Genomic DNA, 5,484 nt, shown 5'->3' on the forward strand with positions numbered 1-5,484 from the left:
ATGCCGGCAGCCGCGTGACAAGCATTTGAAAGCAGAAAACTGAAAATTGCACCTGAAACACCCACCATCACTGAAGCCTGATAAAATTTCCCCCCTAAATTAACCCCACTTTAAATAAAACGGCAGCCAAACGTACAGCGCTGGCAAGTCATTATTCGTTGATCAGCAGAAGAATTTATCGACACGCTCACGGGGGACTTTAGTTGATCTGGAGATGATTCTGAACTTCATTCATTGCTTGGTTCTATCTGTAGATATAGTTAACTGCAGTGGGAGAATGAAGAAAAGTTTCGTGACGATTTAAACTGTTTATCCATCTTTTGCCTGTTCATAGCTTCTTCACTGACTGCGTATACCAGTAAATGCTCGTTACATGACATGATCTACCGCAGTTTTGCTACTCACTACTTCTCATATTTTATATGTAACTAACGGTCCGGCTGCGATCAAAATACTAATGCAAGGTATCCCAACTGTCAATTTTGAATCTTTTTAGCGTGATTCATGTGAGTTGGAAACTTCAGCAATTTAAACACCATGCATCATTCGAAGCAGACAAGAAGTGCAGTTGTTACTCCCCAAAGAACTTATTATCATCAAAAGACACCAACCTCGGTAAGGTCCATTCAACGGACATCCTTTACAATCAATTCATGTGATGTAAATAGCTCACTGGCTCAAGCAATATTGGCATATTTTAAGAGTGATATGCAGTTTTTCAAAATCACTCTAGTCAATGCGCTCGCCTGAAGCGGACGTTAAATCTAGCCGCGTTAACGTGTCATTTCAGAAGCACGTCTGTTCATGAATATTCGTTTAAAAATCCATTCTAATGTGACTTCGTGCCTCGAATGAAAATACATCACTCTCTCAGATGTCTGACCCAAGAAACGCTTCTTTGAAGCAAAAAGAAAACCAATACAAACTTTTTAGTTGTAAGCGTTGCAAATGAGGTCAGAAAACTCAACACAGCTGGTTGTCGTTCTGTTTGTCAAATTCTGTTAACAATCTGACATTGGTGTGTTTTTCCTACCATCCAACAGGAACTGCACCAAAGTTCTCGGACTAATTCTGACGAAAAGTAAACGCTTACTTTGAATTTACTCAGAGCTCTCATGCTGTTGTCCATTCAACCACCATATGCTATTATTATATCGTTATACTGATAAAAAGATGTATTGTAGTTCACAGTAAGTCAGAAGAACACGTAAGTATGGACACGGGTGTATTGAGTACACGCGGCCAAGCTGGTCTGCTTTCGTGGCAGGTAAGGAAAATAACTGAGTCACATATCCAGTCAACCCACAGCGTTCACGCGAGCCAACCAATCGAACACGCATCCAATCAGCCACTCAAGTCACGCGTCAGATCGATGGTGGGACGTCGAACGGACACGCACACGCGCTAAATCTCGGACACACTGAAGCAGCTACCAGAAGATGGTAGTAAAATGAGGGCCGTTTGTAAAATGAAACAGCATGTGTCAAATGATGGGCCTGCTATCCTGTCCATCCAACAACTGCGTGGCCATTTTATTGTGACCATCACGTGTAGGAGTTCAGTCCTAATGGAAGGGAACCAACATTTTCTGCTAAACGTATTCTGACTACTTGGTCACCCTATTCAGCGAGCCCAAAATTCAGACTCTACTTAGGTCCATGTGAAACGTTTGACGGTATCAGCCGAACGTACTGGACGACTCTGTCAATCCTTCTCTGCACCCAACTAAAAAAATCGACGTGAAACGTTAATTCACAACCGAATGCCATCCATACACGGCGTGCTTCATGTCCACTTTTTCGATACGTCCAATTAAGTTGCATATGAGCCGGTCAAACACTCCAATTTCAAAGTATACCTGCTTGAATAACGATACAAGACTTTACGAACGATTTTTTCAATATCGTCTCATTGTGCAAGTAGAGCGATAAAATAGGAAATTAGATATGATTTTGATGAGGTGATGCTATACTGGTTGCACTCAGTGGCATGACAAGGGAATATCTTGAGATTATTCTGCGCCCACATATATCCACCGCTTTTAGGCTTTAAGTGCATTTCTTGGGCAGACAGTAATGCAACGAGAAACCCATTTAAAATCAGTGAAAATTTTGAATAGTGGATTTTGGCTAAGATAGCTTCCCACGAATGGCTGCAAGTACCTATTCTCCACCATTGCGCTCCGGATGACACTTACCGCAGCACCCACTTGATCGTTTTTGAAGATTCCGTGGGCGATGTGGCCATGTACCCCATACTTGCTCAGTATCCACAAAGTTGTGGTGTAATAGCCAAGCTATATTTACCAAATGATTAACTGTCTTTTTCGTAGCCACGCACTGTTTTAAGTCAACGTAACGACAAGAGTGAAAGCTGACTTAAGACTCCTTGTCTTCAGTAAAACAGACTGCTGTCTGGGTGGTGTTTGCAGACCCAATATTATCAGTATATCGTAAACATCGTATTCCATACTTGGTTGTGAGTGTTCGTCTTTGGTAGCGTTCTTAACAAAACTAAATAATGCCAAATCAGGTGGACAGACCTCGTAAATCCACCTCTTTGTTGGTAGGCAGTGCTAGTTAAAAAAGTTGTGCTAGAAATTCAGCGTGAAGTTAGTAGTTTGGATTCGAACAGTGAGATAGGTGTGGTAAAGTTAGGGTTGCTTATAAGGTAGCAGATAACGATTCAAAAATGGGACGAGATGCATAGTGAGCGTAAACGTCTACTTTTGACGGGTACCTCTTGAATGGATTGAATGAATGAATGACCGAAGTTTTGAGTGGGCTATGTTTGTACATAGAATTACGATCTGGCCCAAGGGCTGCTTCACGATAACCTTTAATGGAAAATTTAGTACAGCGCGCGCGGATGTTGAATTTTTCCTCTCATCCTGTTATCTGTTAAAAGCAAAGGACAAACTGTTTACTCAGGGCGCTTTTGTACTCCTTCGACAATTTCTCTCCAGTTTAGACGGCTCTGTAGGTTGAACATCGGGGCAGCTGTCAAGTACATGGCTGAGTTTATGTCTTCTGTGTTGTAGAGGAATTAAAAAAACATCTTAACTGGCTCCATTGTGGCTCATAGTGACACAAAGAGACTGATACTTACCCCAGTGTGACGGTTTGTGCAACCCCAAAACCCGTTGGGTCACACTGTCACTCACAGAGCCACTCATACCAAATCCTCCGGATCGTGCGTTGGAACATATGTGGCCCTTAGAATGTAGGCTGTTGTGACCGGCGTGTGCGAACGACCGACAGATAACGGCTGAGCTGTTGAGTTGGAGGCTTTGGTCAATGATCTTAATCTTCTTCCTGTCTAAATCTGGGTGTTCTCGTACTCTCAACTGGCGCACAACAAACTACGTCCATCTGGCACCGGATACACAAGTGGCATTTCAAGTGCTTTTAAGCTTGCTGATAAAGTACAAATCAAGATACCAAATGTTCCAAGAACTAACCTCCTTCCGTAAGTACATTTGGGTCAGGCGGGTAGACCACTCAAAATTAAATAATTCTGTTATTCCCTTGTTCTTGTTCTTGTTCGCTGGTGTATCCGATGTCGGCAAGCAGCAACATGTATCGCGCTTTTGTACTCCTTCGACAATTTCTCTCCAGTTTAGACGGCTCTGTAGGTTGAACATCGGGGCAGCTGTCAAGTACATGGCTGAGTTTATGTCTTCTGTGTTGTAGAGGAATTAAAAAAACATCTTAACTGGCTCCATTGTGGCTCATAGTGACACAAAGAGACTGATACTTACCCCAGTGTGACGGTTTGTGCAACCCCAAAACCCGTTGGGTCACACTGTCACTCACAGAGCCACTCATACCAAATCCTCCGGATCGTGCGTTGGAACATATGTGGCCCTTAGAATGTAGGCTGTTATGACCGGCGTGTGCGAACGACAGAGACCTAACGGCTGAGCTGTTGAGTTGGAGGCTTTGGTCAATGATCTTAATCTTCTTCCTGTCTAAATCTGGGTGTTCTCGTACTCTCAACTGGCGCACAACAAACTACGTCCATCTGGCACCGGATACACAAGTGGCATTTCAAGTGCTTTTAAGCTTGCTGATAAAGTACAAATCAAGATACCAAATGTTCCAAGAACTAACCTCCTTCCGTAAGTACATTTGGGTCAGGCGGGTAGACCACTCAAAATTAAATAATTCTGTTATTCCCTTGTTCTTGTTCGCTGGTGTATCCGATGTCGGCAAGCAGCAACATGTATCCATTGAATACTTGCTATTGCTTTGAAGAACTTTCAAGCTGTTCACGTGGTGTCCTGAAAGTGAACACATATCGATTGGAACAAATACATGGGTAATGTGTATGCGTATTGGATATTTCTTGCGCTACCGTATATCTATTTATGTAAGTGTACGACGAAAATCTTGCCACGACCAATTCTATTAATCCAACCTAAACTATTGTTATTTCGTTATAAAACAGGAGACAGTGGCTCACACCCAGGAACATATAGGAAGTTGGTAAATCCGATGCTTGTCCCGAGTTTTTGCAGGTTTTGATAACTCTCAGGGTTGAATGTAACGGTGTGTCAATTCCTGGTTTTCATGCAAGTTGCCCGTTCAAGTGTGGAAGAATGAAGTGCATTTGTTGGAGTTTTTCATGGAGCAGATAATCCTTGTTGTATTTGGAACCAAAACTCATCGAACGTCTATAGAAACTGTGTGCACAAAACTCGCATGTGAGGGTTGCAAAGTAGCGACTAGCCAAATGGAACGATTTCAGGTAAAACGTAGAACATAAGAAGGTTATTGATAAACGGGGTGTAGAATCTGTGTGCATATTATATCGCCCGACTGCTTGGGGCTATCGACAAGATAGGACCGGCAGAAAGTGGGAAGTTGTGTAGTCAACGGGAAATTCATCGTAGATTTGGCCGTGCTCCAAGATTCTGGACGTTAGGTTTACCGCAAAATGATACATACTATCCCACTTCTGTAAGTGTCCAAATCATCTGCGGTTAAAAGTATCTATTCCGGGGTACGTTTGGCGTGGGAACAGACTGGGAACTTTTAGCTAACTATCATTTGTTCATTATAGAATAATCATCTTCGTGAGAGTGCACACTTTATTAGAATAGTTGCCCGTCCTTCTTTGGTTTAGACGCTTCTAGGGATTCATGAACAGGTATTTGGTTTTGTAGGTGCTATTGTCTTTTTACTCGAAGTAATATCAGAAGGTGAAATAGCACTAACAATAAACAGTTATGTATAGTGGCTACCAGAGACACAAATTACAAATGAATAATGGACAAAAGAAGTATGAGACTTATCGAGTTCTTCGTTTGATAAGTTGTAGCTGATGCAGCCAATGTTTGTGGGACGCCGTTGAATTGAATGGGGTCTTGACCGAGTGTGTTGAAATCTGGCCTGTTCTTTGTCGTTTAATCCAAAACGATTTCGAGCCCAGACTTTTCCTGCACAGTGAGTCGTGCGTCGGCTTGAAATGGTCTGGTCAAGG

Source organism: Opisthorchis viverrini (genome assembly GCF_000715545.1).
Source record: "Opisthorchis viverrini unplaced genomic scaffold opera_v5_25, whole genome shotgun sequence".
NCBI lineage: Eukaryota > Metazoa > Platyhelminthes > Trematoda > Opisthorchiida > Opisthorchiidae > Opisthorchis > Opisthorchis viverrini.